The sequence below is a fragment of the Arachis ipaensis genome, chromosome B9, assembly GCF_059453495.1.
Source record: "Arachis ipaensis isolate K30076 ecotype BB chromosome B9, ASM5945349v1, whole genome shotgun sequence".
Taxonomy (NCBI): Eukaryota; Viridiplantae; Streptophyta; class Magnoliopsida; order Fabales; family Fabaceae; genus Arachis; species Arachis ipaensis.
In genome coordinates, this window is record NC_142444.1 from 8,037,386 (window position 1) to 8,060,117 (window position 22,732).

The 22,732-nt window shown below is 29.0% G+C and overlaps 1 long non-coding RNA gene and 1 other non-coding gene across 3 annotated transcripts; one reads left to right on the forward strand and one right to left on the reverse strand.

The window, feature by feature from the left end:
• Positions 1–2,638: 2,638 nt before the first annotated feature.
• LOC148543658 (small nucleolar RNA R71) lies at positions 2,639–2,746 on the forward strand. Its single transcript, XR_015901682.1, has one exon. It is a non-coding gene; the product is annotated as a small nucleolar RNA R71 (small nucleolar RNA).
• Positions 2,747–10,302: 7,556 nt separating this feature from the next.
• Positions 10,303–19,654, reverse strand: LOC148543659 (uncharacterized). 2 transcript variants are annotated; one of them, XR_015899740.1, is made up of 3 exons: positions 19,272–19,638; positions 10,695–10,764; positions 10,303–10,599 (listed from the first exon to the last, which is right to left on the reverse strand). It is a non-coding gene; the product is annotated as an uncharacterized LOC148543659 (long non-coding RNA). The 2 variants fall into 2 exon arrangements; XR_015899739.1 differs by lacking the exons at positions 10,303–10,599; positions 10,695–10,764 and adding an exon at positions 17,871–18,055 and having other exon boundaries at positions 19,272–19,654.
• Between the last annotated feature and the right edge of the window lie 3,078 nt (positions 19,655–22,732).

Genomic DNA, 22,732 nt, shown 5'->3' on the forward strand with positions numbered 1-22,732 from the left:
TTGATGCACCTTTGAGATGAATCTCTCCATCTCCCATGACTCAGAGGTGGAAGCTTTTGCCTTCCCTTTCCTCTTTCTAGAGGTTTCTCCGGCCTTAGGTGCCATAAATGGTCATGGAAAAATAAAAAGCTTTAGCTTTTACCACACCAAACTTAGAAGGTTTGCTCGTCCTCGAGCAAAAGAAGAAAGAAAGGAGTAGAAGAAGAAGAAATGGAGGAGATGGAGGTGGGTTGGTGATTCGGCCAAGGGGGAAAAGTAGTGTTTATATTGTGAGAAAATGAGGGAGTGAAGATGGGTTTATATAGGGGTGGGGAGAGGGTTAGGGTTCGGCCATATAGGGTGGGTTTGGGAGGGAAAGTGATTTGAATTTGAATGGTGAGGTAGGTGGGGTTTTATGATGGATGGATGTGGATTGGTGAAGGGTTTATGGAGAAGAGGGTAGGATTTGATAGGTGAAGGGTTTTTTGGGGAAGAGGTATTGAGGTGATTGGTGAATGGGTGAAGAGGAGAGAGAGAGAGAGAGGTGGGGTAGGTGGGGATCCTGTGGGGTCCACAAATCCTGAGGTGTCAAGGATTTTTCATCCCAGCACAAAGTGGCATGCAAAACGCCCTTTTCTGCCAATCTTGGCGTTAAACGCCAGGTTGCTGCCCATTTCTGGTGTTTAACGCCAGCTTCTTGCCCTTTTCTGGTGTTAAACACTAGTCTGGTGCCCATTTCTGGCGTTAAACGCCCAGAATGGTACTAGACTAGGCGTTTAACGCCCATTCTGCTACCCTTACTGGCGTTTAAACGCCAGTAAGTTTCTCCTCCAGGGTATTCTATTTTTAATACTGTTTTTCATTCTGTTTTTGCTTTTTCAGTTTTTTTGTGACTTCACATGATCATCAACCTACAAAAAACATAAAATAACAATAGAAAATAGAAATTTAACACAGATAAGTAAAGATTGGGTTGCCTCCCAACAAGCGCTTCTTTAATGTCAGTAGCTTGACAGTGGGCTCTCATGGAGCCTCACAGATACTCAGAGCATGATGATGGCCTCTCAACACCAAACTTAGAGTTTGAATGTGGGGATTTTGTTTGACTCTGTATTGAGAGAAGATTTTCATCTCTCCATGGTTACAGAGGGAGATCCTTGAGCTTTAAACACAAGGGAGTCCTCATTCACTTGAAGGACCAATTCTCCTCTGTCAACATCAATCACAGCTTTTGCTGTGGCTCGGAAGGGTCTGCCAAGCATGATGGATTCATCCATACACTTCCCAGTCTCTAGGATTATGAAATCAGCAGGGATGTAATGGTCTTCAACCTTTACCAAAACATCCTCTACAAGTCCATAAGCTTGTTTCGTTAAATTTTCTACCATCTCTAATGAGATTCTTGCAGCTTGCACCTCAAAAATTCCTAGTTTCTCTATTACAGAGAGAGGCATGAGGTTTATGCTTGACCTAGGTCACACAGAGCCTTTTCAAAGGTCATGGTGCCTATGGTACAAGGTATTAAGAACTTTCCAGGATCTTGCCTCTTCAGAGTTAATCTCTGCTTAGTCAAGTCATCTAGTTCTTTGATGAGCAATGGGGGTTCATCCTCCCAAGTCTCATTACCAAATAACTTGGCATTTAACTTCATGATTGCTCCAAGGTACTTAGCAACTTGTTCTTCAGTAACATCTTCATCCTCTTCAGAGGAAGAATACTCATCAGAGCTCATGAATGGCAAAAGTAAATTCAATGGAATCTCTATGGTTTCAGTGTGAGCCTCAGATTCCCATGGTTCCTCATTAGGGAACTCCTTAGAGGCCAGTGGACGTCCATTGAGGTCTTCCTCAGTGGAGGTCACTGCCTCTTCCTCCTCTCCAAGTTCGGCCGTGTGGGTCATGTTAATGGCCTTGCACTCTCCTTTTGGATTTTCTTCTGTATTGCTTGGAAGAGTACTAGGAGGGAGTTCAGTAACTTTCTTGCTCAGCTGACCCACTTGTGCCTCCAGATTTCTAATGGAGGACCTTGTTTCTGTCATGAAAATTTGAGTGGTTTTAATTAGATCAGAGACTACAGTTGCTAAGTCAGAGTGGCTCTGCTTAAAATTCTCTGTCTTTTGCTGAGAAGATGATGGAAAAGGTTTGCCATTGCTAAACCTATTTCTTCCACTATTATTGTTGTTGAATCCTTGTTGAGGCCTCTGTTGATCCTTCCATGAGAGGTTCAGATGATTCCTCCATGAAGAATTATAGGTGTTTCCATAGGGTTCTCCCATGTAATTCACCTCTTCCATTGCTGGGTTCTCAGGATCATAAGCTTCTTCTTCAGATGAAGCTTCTTTGGTACTGCCTGTTGCTGCTTGCATTCCAGACAGACTCTGAGAAATCATATTGACTTGTTGAGTCAATATTTTGTTCTGAGCCAGTATGACATTCAGAGTATCAATCTCAAGAACTCCTTTCTTCTGATTTGTCCTATTATTCACAGGATTCCTTTCAGAAGTGTACATGAATTGGTTATTTGCAACCATTTCAATGAGTTCCTGAGCTTCTGTAGGCGTCTTCTTCAGATGAAGAGATCCTCCAGCAGAGCTGTCCAATGACATTTTGGACAGTTCAGACAGACCATCATAGAAGATACCTATGATGCTCCATTCTGAAAGCATGTCAGAAGGACACCTTCTGATCAATTGCTTGTATCTTTCCCAAGCTTCATAGAGGAACTCACCTTCCTTCTGTCTAAAGGTTTGGACTTTCACTCTAAGCTTACTCAATTTTTGAGGTGGAAAGAACTTTGCCAAGAAGGCATTAACTAGCTTTTCCCAAGAGTTCAGGCTTTCTTTAGGTTGTGAATCCAACCATGTTCTATCTCTGTCTCTTACAGCAAAGGGGAAGAGCATAATCTTGTAGACCTCGGGATCAACCCTATTGGTCTTGACAGTGTCACAGATTTGCAAGAATTCAGCTAAGAACTGATGATGATCTTCCAATGGAAGTCCATGAAACTTGTAATTCTGTTGCATTAGAGAAACTAATTGAGGCTTAAGCTCAAAGTTGTTTGCTCCAATGGCAGGAATTGAGATGCTTCTCCCATAGAAGTCAGGAGTAGGTACAGTAAAGTCACCAAGCACCTTCCTTGCATTGTTGGCATTGTTGTTGTTTTCGGCTGCCATGGCTTCTTCTTGTTTGAAAATTTCTGTTAGGTCCTCTCCAGAGAGTTGTACTTTAGCTTCTCTTAGCTTTCTCTTCAAGGTCCTTTCAGGTTCAGGATCAGCCTCAACAAGAATGTCTTTGTCCTTACTCCTGCTCATATGAAAAGAGAAAAGAAGAAAATATAGAATCCTCTATGTCACAGTATAGAGATTCCTTGAGGTGTCAGAGGAAAAGAAGAATAGAAGGAGGAGGTAGAGAAGAGAGAATTCGAACTTATCAAGGGAGATAGAGTTCGAATTTCTCATTGAGGAGGGTGTTAGTCCTTAAATAGAAGGGTGTGAAAAGAGGGGAAGAATTTTCGAGAATAAATTAAAAAAAATTTTAAAAAAATTAAAAGAAATTTGAAAATTTGATTGATTATTTTCGAAAACTAAGATTGAGAAAGAAATAAAGTGATTTTTGAAAAAGATTTTGAAATTAGAAATAAAAAAGATATGATTGAAACTTAATTTTGAAAAAGATGTGATTGAAAAGATACGATTGAAAAGATATGATTGAGAATCAAATAGAAAAAGGAAAGTTTGAAAATTAAAGTTGACTACTTGACTAACAAGAAATTAGAAGATATGATTCTAGAATTAAAACTTTTGATCCTTTCTTACTAGGCAAGTATCAACTTGAAATTTTTGAATTAAATCACTAATTGTAGCAAGGATTTTCGAAAATAATAATAAAAAATGAAAAGAAATTGATTTTGAAAGGATATGATTGAAAAGATATGATTTGAAAAATATTTGATTTTGAAAAATTATGAAAATTTGAAAAAGATTTGAATTAAAAACAAAATCTTCCCTCTAGTGTCTTCCTGGCGTTAAACGCCCAGAATGGCATCCATTCTAGCATTTAACACCCAAAATTCTACCTTTTTGGGCGTTTAACGCCCAGCCAGGTACCCTGGCTGGCGTTTAAACGCCAGTTTTCCTTCTTCACTGGGTGTTTTGAACGCCCAGCCTTTTCTCTGTAATTTCTCTGCTGAATGTTCTGAATCTTCAATTCTCTGTATTATTGACTTGAAAAGACACACTTTTAATTTTTTTTTTTGAATTTTTAATGATGAGAAACAATAATAATAAAAAAATGCAACTAAGATCAAATAAACAATGCATGCAAGACACCAAACTTAGAAGTTTGTATACTAAGGACCATAACAAATTGAAAATGCATATGAGAAACAACAAAAGACACAAAATAAGAGAAATTAAAGATCAGAGCTATGGAGTCATCAAGAACAGCTTGAAGATCAATGAAGAACATATTACATATATTCGAAAAAATGCAAGAAGAAGAAAGACATGCAATTAACACCAAACTTAAAAATTGACACTAAGATACATAAAATATTTTTTATTTTTATGATTTTATAAAAAAAATTTTGTGATTTTTCGAAAATTATATGGAAAGGAAAATAAAGGGATTCAAAATTTTTAATGAGAATTTCAGGAATCATTGCAATGTTAGTCTAAAACTCCGGTCCAAGAATTAGACATGGCTTACTAGCTAGCCAAGCTTTTAGTGAAAGCTTCGGTCCAAAACACTAGACATGGCCAATGGCCAACCAAGCTTTAGCAGATCATTACTCTCAACAGCAAAATTGATAGAAATCAACAAGCTCTTGTGATGATGAGCTGAAACCTCGGTCCAAAAGATTAGACATGGCTTCACAGCCAGCTAGACTTCAACAGATCATCATGAAACTCTAGAATTCGTTTTAAAAACTCTGAAGAACAGAATAGAAAATTTTTTTGTATTTTTGAAATTTATTTTTTTTCGAAAATAAGAAGTAAAAGGCTTAAACATAAAATAAAATTACCTAATCTAAGCAACAAGATGAACCGTCAGTTGTCCAAACTCGAACAATCCCCGGCAACGGCGCCAAAAACTTGGTGTTATTGCCGGACCAAAAACTTGGCACTGTTGTTACCGGAAACAAATGCGAAATTGTTGTTCGTTCAATCCCCGGCAACGGCGCCAAAAACTTGGTGCACGAAATTGTGATCATCAATGGCGCCAACAACTTAGTACGCACAATTGTAATCTCAACTCTTTATCACAACTCCGAACAACTAACCAGCAAGTGTACTGGGTCGTCCAAGTAATAAACCTTACGTGAGTAAGGGTCGATCCCACGGAGACTGTCGGCTTGAAGCAAGCTATGGTCATCTTGTAAATCTCAGTCAGGCAGATTCAAATGGTTATAGAGGATTGATAATTAAAAGATGAATAAAACATAAAATAAGATAAAGATAGAGATACTTATGTAATTTATTGGTAGGAATTTCAGATAAGCGTATGAAGATGCTTTGTTCCCCTTGAACCTCTGCTTTCATATTGCCTTCATCCAATCATTCATACTCCCTTCCATGGCAAGCTTTATGTTGGGCATTACCGTTGTTAATGGCTACTTCCCGTCCTCTCAGTGAAAATGTTCCAAATGCGCTGTCACTGCACGACTAATCATCTGTCGGTTCTCGATCATGTTGGAATAGGATCCATTGATCCTTTTGCGTCTGTCACACGCCCAACACTCGCGAGTTTGAAGCTCGTCACAGTCATCCCTTCCCAGATCCTACTCGGAATACCACAGACAAGGTTTAGACTTTTCGGATCTCAAGAATGACCGTCAATAATTCTAGCCTATACCACGAAGGTTCAATCTTAGATTAGAAACCCAAGAGATACGCATTCAAGCCATTGCTAGTAGAACAGAGGTGGTTGTCAGGCACATGTTCATAGGTGAGAATGATGATGAGTGTCACGGATCATCACATTCATCAAGTTGAATAACGAATGAATATCTTAGAGAAGAAGCATGCGTGAATTGAATAGAAGAACAATAGTAATTATATTAATTCATGAAGAACAGCAGAGCTCCACACCTTAATCTATGGTGTGTAAAAACTCCACCGTTGAAAATACAAAAGTAATAAAGGTGTTCATTGGCTTCGGCCCAGAGAGGAAACCAGAAGAACCAAGATAAAAAATACAATAGCAAAAGGTCCTATTTATAGAGAACTAGTAGCCTAGGGTTTACAAGAATGAGTAAATGATGCAGAAATTCACTTCCGGGCCCACTTGGTGTATGCTTGGGCTGAGTATTAAAGCTTTCACGTGTAGAGACTTTTCTTGGAGTTAAACTCCAGCTTTTGTGCCATTTTAGGCATTTAACTCCAGCTTTTATGCCAGTTCTGGCGTTTTGACGCCAGAATTTCTATGCTGACTTGAAACGCCGGTTTGGGCCATCAAATCTTGGGCAAAGTATGAACTATTATATATTGCTGAAAAGCCCAGGATGTCTACTTTCCAACGCAATTGAGAGCGCACCAATTGGGCTTCTGTAGCTCCAGAAAATCCACTTTGAGTGCAGGGAGGTCAGAATCCAACAACATCTGCAGTCCTTTTTCAACCTCTGAATCAGATTTTTGCTCAGGTCCGTCAATTTCAGCCAAAAAATACCTGAAATCACAGAAAAACACACAAACTCATAGCAAAATCTAGAAATGTGATTTTTTATTTAAAAACTAATAAAAACATAATAAAAACTAACTAAAATATACTAAAAACATATTAAAAACAATGCCAAAAAGCGTATAAATTATCCGCTCATCAATTATTAACCTTAAGAGATACCAGATTTACAGATTTTAAGGATTCATTAATAGGATTATTAGAAAGTAACTGTCATGATGGATCGATTTTCTTTAATTGTTACCCGAATTATGCTATGAATCTAAAAAATGAATATACTTGGCAAGCCCTAAAATTGCAGGTTCGATATGATGAGAAAATTATAAATGAGAAATATGATCTATTTGAAATAATCTATAGAATATATTATAAAATTACTAAGGTTAATTATAATTTCAAGGCATTAAAACAATCCTCAAAAGATGAAACGATAATTATGCATGCAAATCTAAAAAGATCTAATATACAAACTCCTAGAAAATTAAGACATGAAGAATTAGTAAACAAAATGCCTAAGGAATGGGTAATACCTGACGTTATTGAAGAACCACAAATAGAAAATACTAGATTAAGAGAAATAATAAGAGAAGGACCAGATATTAGAATTAGGATGAATAGATCCCAATCATTAAGAGTTCATGATGGTACTGAAATTATTAGTCATAGAAATTCTATAGATAATTCATCAATAGGAAATATGGATAATATCATAAGAATTAATAATACAAGACCTCATATAGCCACCCCTGTATATAAATCACCGTCAGAATTTGGTGAAATGGAATCACAAGTTTTATCTGTAATTATTAAGGAAGAACCATTTGAGATTGATAAAGAGTGGATAAGGCAAGATTTTAATGCTGATTATAATAAACCATTAAGAGATTGGTATTTTACCAGCCATTCAGAAATGAAGTTACTAGACTAAGAGAGCTATTTTATGATTTCATAAAAAAAAATAGAATTAATTTATACTTCTTTGACTGGTACATTAATTATCACTCTAAAAACAATAAGAAATTATGTCCTTTAACAAAACCAACTGTTATATGGAAAACAAGTTCAGGATTGGTAATAGAATCTAAATATCCTCCTAAAGAAACTATTAAAATACCGATTGGAAAAGATTTAGAGGTTAAAGTAACACCCTATAAAGATAGCAATGCAGAAGGAAATATAGAAAAAAGAGATATTAAGAAATTACATCAATAATTAAACTATACTAATACTATGTTAGATATAATGAAAAATCAGTTAGGAAGAATGGAAAATATGGAAAAAACATTAAGGTAAAAAAACCTATATACAAATTACAAAGTTTAGATAATATTAATTTAAAATCTAAAGTAGAAGCAGAAGTTGAAGAATTAAAAGAAAAATTTAGAAGTATTAGTCTAGGAAAAATGACAATTAATACATTACAAAAGGAAGAAGGATTAGAAATAAATAAAATATCTCATAAAAAAGATTTTCCTAAAACAAGAAATTATTATCCTAGGCCATCACCAGTAGATATAGGCTTAGAAGAAAGAACACAACTAGTACAAAACAGTTTCTCACGATCAGACTTAGTAGAATGGAATATAGATGGATTAAGTGAACAAGTCATTTTAGATCAAATGTGTAATATGACTATGGCTGCGACTGCCTATAAGATGAGAAAAGCTTTCGATAAAGAAGCAGCAATCATGATAACCCAAGGATTTACAAGACAATTAAAAGGTTGGTGGAATAATTTTCTCAGCATCCAAGAAAAAGAATTAATTGTTAATAGCATTAAACAAGAAGATCAGTCACCAGATGCTACATCCACATTAATATATACCATTATTAAAAATTTTGTAGGAGACCCAAGCACTTTTAAAGATAGGATAGGAACTCAATTAATGAATTTGAGATGTCCAACCATGTCTGATTATAGATTGTATAAATATATTTTTATGTCAAAAGTTATGATAAGAGATGATGTACATGCACCTTTCTAGAAAGAAAGATTCATAGCAGCTTTACCAAAGTTATTCTCTGAAAAAGTATTACAAAAACTACAGACACAGTTTGGGACCCAGATTCCCTATAACTCATTAATCTTTGGACAATTGCATAATATAATAGTACAAACATGTATAGAAGTATGCACAGATACCAAGATACAACAGAAAATAAAACAAAAAAGTATCACGGGAAAAAGAGAACTTGGCACGTTCTGCTATCAATATGGAATAACTCCTGAAAAAGCACCCAGTAGTCAGCATAAAATTGAAAAGTAAAAATTCTATAAAAAAAACTAAATATAATATAGACAAATCCCTTTATTATGAACAGAAACATTATAGAAAAGCCTATAGAAATCCTAAAGGAAAACCAAAATCCTCTAATAAGAAAAAATAAGTAACATGTTGAAAATGCAAAAAACAAGGACATTATGCTAATAAGTGTACAACAGAACAAAAAATAAATAAAATTAAAAATAAAGAAATCAAATATGCTTTAGCAGCTATATTAATCAACTCAGAATCAAAGGAAAAATCAACCTATGAGGACTCTTCTGAAACTGAAGATTATTTTATACAACAATTAAATCTTATGACAGAAGAAGAAAGCTCAGAAGAAGATAGTGAAAAATATGAAAAAAATAATTGTTCAGGAATAGGATTATGTAACTGTAGAAATTGTGAAAAGTCTGTAAATGTTCTGACTAGAGAACAAACTTTTACACTAGTCAAAATAATTGACAAGTTAGAAGATACCCCATTAAGAGATGAGTTCATAAAACAATTAGTTGAGTTAGTCAAAAAAGAAGAAGAAAGTAAACAAGAAATAAAACCAAGAGAAATAAAAAAAATTTATAATCGTTTTAAAAATTCACATGAAGAAGTCTCTCTTAATTCTCTTAAAGAAGAGATAAAAAGGTTAAAAAGAGAAGTTTCAGAATTAAAACAGCAAAATATTAATATGAACTATAGATTACTAAAAATAAAAGAAGAAAACATAATAAAAATCCAAGAACAAACTGTGCAAAATAATGTTAGTAAAACAGAAGAAATTAGTAACATAATAATTTCCGAAAATTATATTAACCTAGGTACAGAAAATTACATAAATATACTAACTTTATTAGTAAGCCAAAAATGGTTCAATACGATAACCTTAATACACTACAAGGTTTTTATTTATTTGTAGCAGTTTTTTTTCTTATTTGTGGAGGTTTATGACCCCCACTAAATGGTTTGTGGGGTTTCTAAAACCCCCAAAATTTGAGGTGCCACGAGGTTTTTTGTGGGGGTTTTTAAAAACCTCCACAATCTATTCAGTGGAGGTTTTGTATGTGTTTAGTGGTGGTTTTATATTAGATTTTTGTGGCAGTTTTAAATTACTTTTGTGGCAGTTTAAAACCCCCACAAATTGATTTTTTAATTTAACAAAAATTAACTATTTTGTGGGATTTTTAAACCTCCACAAATCCTGTAATTATTTATTTATTTTTAATTTTAAATCATTCATTAATCTCATCTCATTTACATATTCTCAAATTAAAAATTTATTTTTTAATATCAAAATTTAAAAACTAAATCTTTTATAACACAATTCCTGAATATAAGATATAACTCTATATATAAAATCATTCTCTGAATGCCAATTTCTATCACAAAACAAAGCTTACCTCTTTATTTGAATCAGCAATAATTAGTACAAAAAATACAGAATTCAGATATGATATATTACACAATGATCACCACTGCCAGGCATTATTATGTACAACATATTATGAGTATACATCATTCTAAAGCAATTTAGATCAGAAGCAACAAAGATGCAATAGTGATACAAACAGCAGCTATGGTGGCAACAATTGAACCTTGATCAAGTGATTTCTGTAAACTTGTTCTTGAGAAGTGTTGGTAAGCCAAATACACTGCAATCAACAATGAAATGATAGTACCTTCTTGTGTCCATAACAAAGACAATAACATTGAATCATTTTATGAAGAAGAGGCAATGGCTTGATAAATCAAAACCCAAAAGGATGGATTTGCTTACCTAAATCTCATGACCTCGTAAGGGAAAAGGATGACCAAAAGAAGTGCTAGAAATGGCAACTCAAGTTCACCTTGAAATAAAGATCCAGCAAAAAATTCTTCATTCAATTAGTTTTTGAAAGTATGAAGAACAAAATAAATAAGAATTATTTGCATTATTTTATGCAAATTTTCAGATAAGATGCACAGTTACCATATCCAAATGAATATAGAATAATTAAACATAAAACTGTCAAGCACATAATAAATAAAAAGCTTAAATGTACAAATTTTCATTCAAGTCTTCATCGCTGCCCCCACTCCATGTGACTCACTCTCTTCCTCATTCCTTCCCTCTTTATTTCACTTTTCCTGTTTCTATAAAATCATCTAATTTTTCCACTCCTTAGTTACACTATTAATTACACCTTATAATGAACACGATTTATATCAAAGAATTCTAACACGGTTACCATGTTTGAGTGGCCAATTAAATTCTAACACCATTTTCCAGAAATTTATATAGTGCCCGGTCACACTTACATCGTAGGGTCAACAGAGTATCGAGTTTTCAATCTGGTACATGTGGTGGCAAGCCACGGCACTTAATCCAGGGAACCTCGTATCTCATATCATTAAATTATTTAAGCCATATAAATAATTCAATTATAATTCATCAACATCCACATCATTCTCAATCGTATCTCATTCATCATCATACATCAATCATATTCAATCCTTATCTTTCATTATCACACCTCTCATTCCGTCCATCAATAGTTCCAATTCAAAACATAATTCATTCTTTTCTAAATGAATCAAATTTAAAACATGCTCATTTTCTTAATAACTCAAAATCAAACCATATAACCTTTGAATCTAAATCTTTTTAAATAATCATATAAACAAAATCTCTAATTTTTATAAAATTTCGGCAGCATCTCCTCTAAAACTCGAATTTTACCACCCTTTTTGGGTCCAAAGCTGCTTTCTTTTCAATTCAACATACCCTTCCTCATCATCATAACAATAACCACAATAAATCTACCTCAGATAAATAATTATACTCATACAATATTCATTATTCAAATCCAACAACCCAAAATTTAACTAAGAATCATGGTTCACAAATCCTACGCTTTTAACACAAAATACCCCATTATCACAACAACCTCCACAATAGTTATACCTCAAATCAATAATTCACCAAATCATTAGTTAATCAACAAGCACCAAACCAACCATGTTCATCAACAATAACATTCAACCATAATTCTCTCCAAATTAACATAACAACATTCACCATCCAAAATTAATAACTAATTATTCAATAAACTTCAACCAAATATATTCATCAACAAATTACTAAACATTAAACATACACCTGCATTCCAACTTATCATATGGTCGTCTAGCCTAAGTTTTCACAGAACATTATATATTAAATGCAAGAAACATAAACCATACCTTGACCGATTTCCACGTAATGACCAAAGCTATTTATTCAAAACCAAGACAGCCCCTCAAAACTCAACTAATCTGCTTCCTCCAAGTTCCAGTATTCACAATTTCAAGCTCCAATTATTTATTCACAACCTAATACACATTCATAACACATATATATCTAATTTAATACTCAAAACTCAAATTCAATAAAAATAAAATAGAATTATCGTATCCTCACCTTATCCAAGCTTCACATAAGCAAGAGTGAACATTTTTCTCAAGCTAGTTGGATCCTAAAACATCAAAAATCAAAGAAATTCAACACCCCTTCTCAAAACTCGAAAATTGGGGGAAATGAGAGACTGAAGTGGAATAGCAAGTTACCTATGAAATTGTTCTGATAGAAATGTAGAGCTCAACGCGGTGAACGCGTGGCCGCAAACGGTGCGGCGATCAGAGCTCGAACGGAAGAGTTACAGGATTTGGAACTTTGTCGTAAGGGTTCGGCGTTCCTTTCCTCTCCCTGGAGCTCAGCTGCGTCGTTGAGGAAATGAGGGAAAGAAGAGCCCGTGGTTCTTTTTAATGGGCTGGTCCGGTTGGACCGATAGCTCAGTTTGGGTTCGGTTCGGTCCTTTCAGTCTAATTTTGGACCGTTTTCTTCGAAATTAGTGTCAAAATTCTCGTTTCGATGAGCTCTACCCTAATTTAATATAATATTCACATTTCTAATCCTCCTTATTAAAAACTAATTTGTTGACTAATTATCTACTAATTTAACCAGGGTTTACATAATAAATGTTGTGAAATTAATTATAATAAATAAAAAATTAGCTTTTTAATGGCTACACGTTTTTATAATTTCACTTTTCCTTGATCTCTTTATTTCACATTTAGTTCTTTTAATTTATTAAACTAAATCAATTATACTAATTATTTGTATTAACTAATTAAGTACTTTTTAATGGGTTATTATAACTGTGCCTTTAGACCATAGGTTAAAAATATTATAAAAAAATATTTTATAAAAGTTGTTGAAAAATAAATATTTTTAAAATGTGTCCTTAAGACACAAATTAACTAAATTATTTTTCAATTTAATGCGTTTGATTCATTCATTTGTATTAATTATAACTAATAAATTATGTAATTTGATTTGATTAGGATAAATATTTTATCATTTAATATTTTATTTGATTCATTAAATTACATTAATCATAACTTCAAATATTTAATTTAATTAGAGTAAATATCAAATTATTTTAAATTTTGTTTGATTCATTAAACCAAATTAATTATAACTAATTTATTATTTAATTTGATCGAGATAAATATTAAATTATTTAATAAATAATATATAAAGCAAAGAAATAAATGAAATCAATTAATTCAACTTATTAACTTATTATTTTATATATCCCTTTTCACTCTCTTTATTTTATACTTCAGGTAATTTGTAATTTGTAATTTTTATTTTTTTATCTTAATTTTGCTAATATTTTTTTATGATTTTGTTTTATATTAATTTTATTTATTTATTTTGATTAATAATTCTTAAAGGTATTATTATTTTATTTAAAGATAATTTAAATTTTTTATAATATTTTTATAAAAGTTGATTAATAGGTTCTTTTTTAAAATATTTTTTTTGAAATTTTTTAAATAAGATCGTATTTTGATTTTTTCCTTTCATCCTTTGTATTAATTAATTATATTAATATTCTATTACAATACATTTTTTATCTACTCCACACATTATCTTTTCTATCTTCTTTTATTTTTTTTTAATTGCTCTTTTTACTTTATTTTTAATTATTTATTTTACTTTTACTTCTCATATATAGATTTATTATAATTCATCACAGGTTCTTTTTTAATTTAAGTGATTTTTTAGGTTATATTTTACCATTGATGCTTTTATTTTGTTTAGTATATTTTTTTTAGTTTGTGTTTAATATAATAATTTGTAAATATCTATTCTGTTATATAAAAATTAAATTTATGCACTTAATGATAAAACTGTCGTGGCATCACTAGCATGTTTCTGATGGTGTTTTTCGATTTATTTTTTTAACTCATTAAATTCAATTTATTATAATAAATTAATTATATCAACTAATTGATTTGGTTAATTATTTAAACATCATACAATTTATTATAATTTTCATCAATCAATTAATTGTAATTCAAATTGAATGATTATTTTGTTACGAAATTATTATTTTCTAATCTATTTATGGGCAATACATATATTAATTATAATCGCAAATTAAGCTATTTTACATTAAATAACTTATATAATGGTCATCTCATTTATTATCATAAATGTTGAATTAAATAAGTCATTATTACTTTCGATTTAAAATTAAATGAGAATAAAACCAGAGATTCTATTTTATTTGACCTTTAGGGTTTAATGGGTGTCACACTCAAATATAAATAGTGACTTCCGGATTTTGGTCTCCAACACATCAAAGCCACCTCCGTAACTCTTTTTCCATAAAAGGAATTGTGATTCAACTCTATCAGGGATACATAAAGTTTTCAAAGAATAAGGGAATGGTTTGAATTTGCACGAATTCTAAATGTTCGAACTTACGATGTTGTTTCAGTTGGTTGTCGTTACGAGAATGACTCAAATCTAAACGTATTTAAGGACTAGAATAGATTAAATATTATTTAAGTAATTTATTTCTAATATTGGTATTTGATTAAATTAGTTTGAGAAATTTAAATTGTTGACTCAATTTATATATTACAACTTTTTTTTAATATATTATTTTTACATTTTTAATATAAAATTTCTTTTTTTTTCTGATTTTTAAGTTTATCTTCTTTCTTGAATATATGTATCACCTTTTTTTCTCATTTTATATTTTAGATTGGTAATGTAATTATTAAAAAAAGTATTTAAAAAAGAAAAAAATATTAAAATATCACTATTTAAGAAAAAAGAAAGATACGTGAAAAAAAGGAAAACGAAAAATTAAAACATCACTATTAAAAAAAACTATTAATATGCGTATAAATGGGGCCGAGATTGAGGAATATATATGGATATAAAAAATAAAAAATTATTACACAATTGTAGAATAAAAATTAATTATATATATAAAACGAAATAGTTATAACAAAAAATAATTAATATATGTGATTTAAATGTTTTTAATAACCGGTAACATAGAGTTTAACAAAATATAATTCATATATTTTTTTATTTATGTATATGTATATATATTAAGAAAAACTACCTTAATATATATATATATATATATATATATATATATATATATATATATATATATATATATATATATATATAGAGAGAGAGAGAGAGAGAGAGAGAGTTATTTAACAAAATTAATATATAAGGTTATAGAAAGTTCCATCCAAATTTGACAAGAACAAGACGACTTATATAAAAATGGTTCTCATGGATAATACGGTAAGTTGATTATTTTCCATGATTCTTTCAAGTGATGTTAGGTCCATTTTATAAATATTTTTTGTTCATATTTTAAGTTTATTTGATAAGTAAACCCTTGCACGAATTAAAGACGGTGCGATTTTATAGATTTATAGGTGCTAATAGCCTTTATATTTAATTTGTTTTATAGTGTGATAATAGCCAATATATTTGTTGGTGGATTTAACTATTACTATATTATTTATGATCACATTCAATATATATGTCTGATTTATTGAAGAAAGTAGATTATTAAAACCGATTAATAACCATTTTAGAATTAATCCAATTAACACTAGATAAAAAAACAATGCATAACATGTTACTTTTTTATTAATCAAATTATTATAATTCAATCTTATCACATGCATGGCACAGGTAATTACACTTGTTATATAAAAACGAATTTTTGCACTTAATGATAGAACTGATGTGGCATGCTCTTGAAGTGTTTCCTGATTTATTTCATTTAATTCGTTAAAGTAAATCAATTATAATTAATTAATTATATCAATTAATTAATTTGATTAGACATTCAAATCTCATAATTTATTATATTTTATATGAATTGATTAATTATAATTAATTATATCAATTAATTAATTTAGTTAATTATATTAATTATTTGATTTGATTTGAGTAAATATCAAATTATTTAATAATTAATTTAATAATTAATTTTTCTCAATACCATCTATTTATATAAGGTCAAATATTTTTTACTCATTCGCTCTCTTTTCTCTCTCCCTCCCTCCCTCCCTTTCTCTCTCTCTCATGTTTAAGGTACAATTTTTATAATTTATTTAATTTCTTTTTTTTTATCTTTATTTATACATTTTATTTTTTATTTTTTTTTAAATTTTTGTTTATTTCAATTGCTTATTATTAGGAGCGTATTTTTTTTAGCCTTTAATTAACAATAAAGATGTGTCATCTTTATGTTATTTATAAATAATCTTACTATAATTTTGTTTTATAATATTCTATTTTGTCATGTGTGCTTCAATTCATATATATATATATATATATATATATATATATATTGTCTTTTTTTTGTGATTCACAATTAATATATACATTGTTTGTGTATGTAGTTTATATGTTAATGCTTTTATTGATTCTCTTTATTATTTTTTTTATGTGTCTCTTTGTTGATCTTTATTTTAGTTATATTCATTAATTTCTCTGTATTGATACTCTTTTTATTTGAAATATCATGATAATTTAGAGTGTATGTTGTGACCCATGTGATATTCATTAATTTGGTGTATCTTTTTAGATGGTTTATGTTATAATATGTGTAAGGAGTTGACTTAAAATTATAATGTGATATATAAATTTATAATATGATTTATAGTATGCTAAAATATTAGGATATTATCATATAGATATTTTTTTATTTGTCCATTAGATTCAACTATATAAGATCTTGAAAATTATGCAATTATGTAATTAGATGTTTTTTCATATAATTATTGTATTGATCATTTACATTAGTAAGACTATTTTTATTAATAATATTTATAAATATGCTATTATTTATATAATTGATTGAATTATCTTATTTGTTTAAATTTAATTCTATTGAATTAATTATATGTGCCATTGCTATTTCTATTTTTTAAAGAATTTTTTTAATATTATTTAACAATTCTAATAACATAATAACAATTAAAAAGACAGAACAAAAATTTTTTTAACGTGAAGATAGAGAAAAAAGAATAAATTTATTTAATAATTTTTTAAGATATATATATATATATATATATATATATATATATATATATATATATTATTGATAATTATTGTAAGACATGAAAAATTATTAAATTCTAATAATAATTATTAAGGATAACTAATTGTTAAAATTAAAAATAATGTCAATTTAAATTATACACAAATAAATCATGCCAAATATAACACCTTAAAAGGGTTATTTACTTATTTTGAAAGAATATAGTTTATGATATTTAATTTTTTACTATTTATTAAAAAAAGCATAATTACTTAACGATATTTATTTTTTAAATTTACTATGTATGCAATTTTATTTTTTTTGGACGAAATTTTACTCATGATGGTAATTTTTCTTGTAACACCCTAACTTTTAGCACGTCATGATCGTACCAAAAGTAAAGCGTTACGAACCTGATTTCCTTTATTATAAATTTACTATTGAGCCTTTACGTCGAGATCGCGTTTCCGTTTTTAAGAAAATTTTAGAAAATAGATTTTAGCAATTAAAAAAATCACATAACAAAAGATCTTCAAATAATAATAATCACATAATTACTAATAATAATAGATGTTATATGATTAAATTCAATGTAAAACTCAAATACAATACCTATCCTTCTGGATAAAATAAAAACCCTAAAGCAACAAGGACGAGGGAACTCTATAAAAACAACAGGAATCACAAGTAAATCTACGAATCGTCTGCAGCTTTTTACTGAATCTCCGAACCTGTGTCACTGAAAGGGTGGAAGATTTGGGGTGAGAACAAACCACACGTTCTCAGTAGGGAATAGGAATGCCGTAAAAGTAATGGAATAAAATGCAAATAACTAACTTTACTCGATAAAAATATATTTTTATCAAACCCTTTGAAAATACTATTGGTTCTACTTTAGATAATTAATTACCTCCTTTTAAAATCTCTTAACTCAAAACAAAACTTAAATATAAAATTAGTCACACTTTCTGTCTCTCAGCCACATATTAATCCTCAGCCAAATGTCAACTCGTAATCACTTTAATACACTCACAAACAAGTAGTGCAAACAAGAGATTCAATTCAATGTACAAGCAAATCACAATAAGACAAACAATACAATCACAAAGTAATAAGACAAGCAAGCGCAATCAAATGCAAATGTGCAAACAACATGATGCATGTCTATCCCTAACACAGGCCATGAGCTCATGTGTCGGTTGCCTACCTGCTCCCGACATTATCCGGGCACGAGTCCCAGATATGATTTTCCAGATGCATCAGTGTGCTTATAAGTCGTACGGCCAGGCCGCATCAGTGTGACTTTAAGTCGTACGGCTAGGCCGCATCAGTGTGACTTTCCAAATCAATAAGCGTACATCTGAAAAACAGTTCTCAGTGTGTGGGCGTCCCCACTTTACATTTGGCACTAAGGCCCAAACAATGTCACATCTGCTCTCCTGTGGCAGACACTTCATTAATTAATATATTCTTTAAATCCTTGTTCTCTGCTCTCCTGTGGCAGAGATTCCTTTTCTTAATAAACCGAGCTCAAATCTTTACTTAAAACAAAATCTCTCCTTAAAAGATTAGGTTTAAAACATTATATTTTTCTTAATAAATCAAACTTTAAAATAGAATAAATCTTTTCTTAACTAAATATATTTTAAATAATTTAATTTTTCAGAACCAAATCTTTTAAAATAACTTTTCAAACAAAACCTCAGATTTAATAAAATTTCGGCAGCACTTCCCCTAAACTTGGGGTTAGCCACTCTTTTTCGGGTCCCAACTGAACCATTTTCAACCTCTTTTCAATCAAGAAATCAAATACATATTCATCAAATTCAGTCACAAACACAACTCAAACTCATCATTCAGTCATTGCAAACAATCATAAATTATTTAAAATACCCACTAGACTTTCATGGCATTCATAGTTTAAAAATAGTTAATTTCAAAACAAAATCCCCTACCTTCGTATGAAATCAAAATTATCGAAAGCTCCGGAGAAGCTTTCTGACCGAGCTGCTGAAGGAGAAAGCGTCAGAAATCGTCTGTGCTTCCTAGAACTCCAGTTAACCGAACTCAAGGGGTAGGAGAGCTACGTCACCGTCGACTTCCACCAGAAAAAGGTAACACCATCATGTAGAAGAGGAGGATACGAACACTTTTATCGGATTAGATTTTTGATTAGAGTTACGAATCACAAGAAATCAAGACCGGAAGATCAAAGGAGCTTCGGTTCTCTTTTTTTCTCTCTCGGTCAGTTTTCTTTCTCTTCTTTCCCGTAACAAGTATGAATGAATGAAAAAGATGAGTGTTATGATTAATGGGAGTTTGTGGTATAAATTTTATTAGGTGGCATGCTCAATTAATGAAAGCAAGTATGTGTCATGTTTATACACATACATATATATGCACTAAGCCACGTTTCCTAATCTTCTTTTCCTTTGGTTATATATATATATATACATGCATAGTAAACAATATACACACACATGCATAGTAAGCCACGTCCTATCTCTTTCTTCCTTCAATGGCTTCGGCCAATCTTTTCTTCTTTTTTTTTTAAACTTTAATAATAATAATAATAACAATAATAATAATAATAATAATAATAATAATAATAATAATAACTAATTTAAATTTTATTTTATTAAATTAATTTTCGAAAACTTGGGTCTTACATTAAAAATGGTGTAAATGCGAAAAATTATATTTTTATTTTTTTGATATAATCGATATATTATTAATAATGAATAGTAATTAATCTTTCATATTTTTAATCAAAGCATTTTGACGATAGTTTCTATTTATAGATATTAATGGATGATTGTTTCTTTAAAAATAAAATGCATTATGATTTTAGGTTATTTCATAATTAACAATAATACTTGATTATTTCTTTAAAAATAAATTGCATTATAATTTTAGGTTATTTCACAATAATAATTAATGTTCATAATATTGAATTACTCTAAATTTTTTATTTTCTATCGTTAGTAGTTAATCCCAAATTAAAAAGATTATGTTGAATTGTTGAATAGTCCAAGTATAACCGGAGTTAATTTAGTTTATTTGTTTATTAATATAATTGATTGAAAGCATAAATGATAAATAAGACAAGCAAATAATTAGAAAAATAGAATGTTAGTAATTACTTAAAATAGATAACAAAATAAGTTATAGGGTATTACTTTATTTAAATTATTAATAATTAAAAGAATAAAAGGTCAATAATTATTTTTAAAATAGACATTAAATTTAGTTTTATGGTACTAATTTATTTGAGTTGTTAATAAAATTTTATAATTTTCATATTTATATCTACTCAATTTATGTATTTTATTTTATTCTACTTTCACAAAAAATTGAGACGTATATTTTTAATTATTTATTTAAAAAGTATAGCGAAATGAGTTATATCAATTAAAATTAATTATTGATAATTGATATCAATTAATTGATTGTATTAATGTGTAAGATGAATAAGGTATAATAAATGTTGTGAAATTAATTATAATAAATTAAAAATTAATAAATAAAAAACTAAAAGGGACTTTTTTATTACTTTTTAATGGCTACACGTTTTTATAATTTCACTTTCTCTTTATCTCTTCCTTTTATATTTTTTTCTTTTAATTTATTGAACTAAATCAATTATACTAATTATTTGTATTAACTAATTAAGTACTTTTTAATGGGTTATTATAACTGTGACTTTAGATCATAGATTAAAAATATTATAAAAAATATTTTATAAAAATGGTTAAAAAATAAATATTTTTAAAATGTGTCCTTTTTTCAATTTAATGTGTTTTATTCATTCAATTGTTATAACTAATCAATTATATAATTTGATTTGATTAGGATAAATATTTCATTATTTAATATTTTATTTGATTCATTAAATTACATTAACGATAACTTCAAATATTTAATTTAATTAAAGTAAATATCAAATTATTTTAAATTTTGTTTGATTCATTAAACCAAATTAATTATAACTAATTTATTATTTAATTTGATCGAGATAAATATTAAATTATTTAATAAATAATATATAAATCAATGAAATAAATGAACTCAATTAATTCAATTTATTATCTTATTATTTTATATATCCCTTTTCTCTCTCTCGATTTTGTACTTCAGGTAAAATATTTGTAATTTTTTACTTTTGTTTTTTATCTTAATTTTGCTAATATTTTTCTATAATTTTGTTTTATATTAATTCTTTTTTTTATTTATTTTGATTAATAATTCTTAAGGATATTATTATTTTATTTAAAGATAATTTAAATTTTTAGTAATATTTTTATAAAAGTTAATTAATAGGTTTTTCTTTAAAATATTTTTTTAAATTTTTTAAAAGATTTTAATTTTTCTCTTTCATCCTTGAATTAATTAATTATATTAATTTTCTATTGCAATACATTTTTTATCTATTCCACACATTATCTTTTCTATCTTCTTTTACTTTTTTAATTGCTATTTTTATTTTATTTTTAATTATTTATTTTACTTTTACTTCTCATATATAGATTTATTATAATTCATCACATGTTCTTTTTTAATTTAAGTGATTTTTAGGTTATATTTTATCATTGATGCTTTTATTTTGTTTAGTGTGTTTTTTTTAGTCCGTGTCTAATATAATAATATATAAATATCTATTCTATTATATAAAAATTAAATTTCTGCACTTAATAATAAAACTGGCGTGGCATGTTTCTAATGGTATTTTTCGATTTATTTCTTTTAACTCATTAAATTAAATTTATTATAATAAATTAATTATATCAACTAATTGATTTGGTTAATTATTTAAATATTATACAATTTATTATAATTTCTATCAATCAATTAATTATAATTCAAATTGAATGATTATTTTGTTACGAAATTATTTCCTAATCTATTTATGTGCAACACATATATTAATTATAATCGCAAATTAAGTTATTTTACATTAAATGACTTATATAATGATTATCTCATTTATTATCATAAATGGTGAATTAAATAAATCATTATTACTTTTGATTTAGAATTAAATGAGAATAAAACCAGAGATACTATTTTATTTGACCCTTAGGGTTTAATGGGTGTCAACTCATATATAAATAGTGACTTCCGAATTTTGGTCACCAACACATCAAAGCCACATCTGTAACTCTTTTTCCATAAAAGGAATTGCGATTCAACTCTATCAGGGATACGGAAGGTTTTCAAAGAACAAGGGTGTAACACCCTCACTACCAGAATGTCACGCTTTCGGCTGCGCCACTCTAATAGCAAGAAGTATTACGACTACTTTGTATACTAAATATTAAAATAGGAGCCTGTGACTCGACACCGTATCGCCGATTTCTTTGAAAACCGGAAATAAATACTTTATCTTAAGAAAAATACAAGCAGGCATAGATTCATA